At 41.2% G+C, this 1,957-nt stretch overlaps 1 pseudogene; it reads left to right on the forward strand.

Moving 5' to 3' along the window:
- The first annotated feature begins 341 nt into the window (after positions 1-341).
- On the forward strand, positions 342-1,684 carry LOC126588318 (putative germin-like protein 9-2; annotated as a pseudogene).
- Positions 1,685-1,957: the final 273 nt, after the last annotated feature.

Below are 1,957 nucleotides of genomic sequence, written 5' to 3' on the forward strand. Positions count from 1 at the left end.
TAGTCCTTGGAGTTTCTATGAAATGAATTAAACCTTTTTAGCTTTCTCTGCATTTTCCTTTACTCTGATCCTTTTCTCCTCTGTGCGGCTGGGAACCTAACATAAAATGACAAACAAACATTTGTAGAACTTCAATTGCAAGAAGAAACATTGTAACCTTCGTCTCCAATTTTGACATCAGAAAGGCCTGCAGCAATAATAAAAACCCTAATCACCTCGTTTCTTTAAGGTTCATTCAACCTTAAACCTTATAAATATTGCCCTTGTGGCCAACCATCTCATCCCACAACCAAACATTAATAGCACAATATTGAATAATTCTACAATTAAATCATTCAACTATGGCAGCTCTCAAATTCTTTTCACTACTAATTGCTTCAATCGCCTTTGTTCAAATGGCAATGGCCGGAGACCCGGACATTCTTACCGACTTTTTTTTTTAACCGAAGATAGGATAAATTAGAGACGAATAGGAATGCTTACATCGTGGGCTAGAACATTAAACAAAAACTCTGGCCCAATACAATCCCAAACAAAATCACCACCTTTCTGAAAGGCAAACTTAGCCACCGAGTGAGCCGCACGGTTACTCTCCCTAGGCACAAACGAAAACGTCATAGACGTTAACCTTTGTACTAGAAGCTCGATGTCACCAAGGATGCATTCAATACTGTAGTCATGTGTAGATTCCTTCTTTAGCATCTGGATGATAACCAAAGCATTAGATTCAATTACCACATTGTCAAAGCCATTATCAATGCAGGCCAACAGAGCGCTCCGTATAGCACACGCCTCAGCAGCCGCCGCACTGTGACAAAAGCCAGTTCCCGACCCTCCAGCAATTTGAAGCAAACCCGCGAAGTCACGGCCCACCCATCCCACTCCAGCGCGCAGAGAAGACTTACACCAAACCGCATCAGTATTCATCTTGATAGAACCAAATTTTGGTTTCTTCCAGTGAGATTGCAAACTATTCGCCAGCTGGTGGGGTTTTAAGTGCTTTTGACATTCTCCCACAAGACCCTGGGACAGAGCCTCACAGTATTCGGAAATATTCTTCCTCCATAACGTCATGACTTCCAGGTGTTGTCTATGTACACCATTGAATACCAATTCATTTCTATTTTTCCATAGTCTTCAGAGACCGAAAGCACATTCTTACCGACTTTATTGCTCCTCCAAACATAACAGTAGATGGCAACTTCTTCACAAACACTGTATTTCGCGATCTTGTTGGAGGCGTCCCTCCCACAGCTTTCGAGTTATTAAAGGCAACCATGGTTGAGTTCCCTGCTCTTAATGGCTAGAGTGTTCATACGCCATCCTCGAATTCCCATCTAAAAGTACCAACCCACCACACACTCATCCTCGCGCTGCTGAACTCATTTTCCTTGTTGACGATACCCTCGAAGTTGGTTTCATGGACACCAAAAACACACTCTTTACACAGACCCTTCAAGTAGGTGATCTGTTTGTATTTCCCAAAGGGCTAGCACACTTTCAGTACAATGCTGATCCATAAGTCCCAACTTTGGCAGTTTCTGCCTTTGCAAGTGCAAATGCAGGAACTGTATAAATACCCAGCACCGTGTTTACCACCGGCATTGACGACAATGTCTTGGCTATCTCTTTCAAGACCGATGTCGCCACCATTCAAAAGCTCAAGGCTGGACTTGCACCCTAGCCATGAGGACAAAATTGTTAACCAGAAGTTCAATGTTCTGCTCAAGCAATTTTCTATCCTGTTTTTTCTTCTAATTTTGTTTGAATAATTTACCCTTAATGTATTCAAAGGGCATGTTTGTTTCCTACAAATGATTTTGTTCAAATGGTATCAGACATAACTTAGGTTGATTAACAGGTAAAATGTGAAACCTTTGCAGCACATAATTTTAGAGAAAGATTAAAAACAGAGAATGGAGAATGTTCTTGTATTTTCTTAGATTAAAATTGAAGA

The sequence above is a fragment of the Malus sylvestris genome, chromosome 11 (assembly GCF_916048215.2).
Source record: "Malus sylvestris chromosome 11, drMalSylv7.2, whole genome shotgun sequence".
Classification (NCBI taxonomy): domain Eukaryota; kingdom Viridiplantae; phylum Streptophyta; class Magnoliopsida; order Rosales; family Rosaceae; genus Malus; species Malus sylvestris.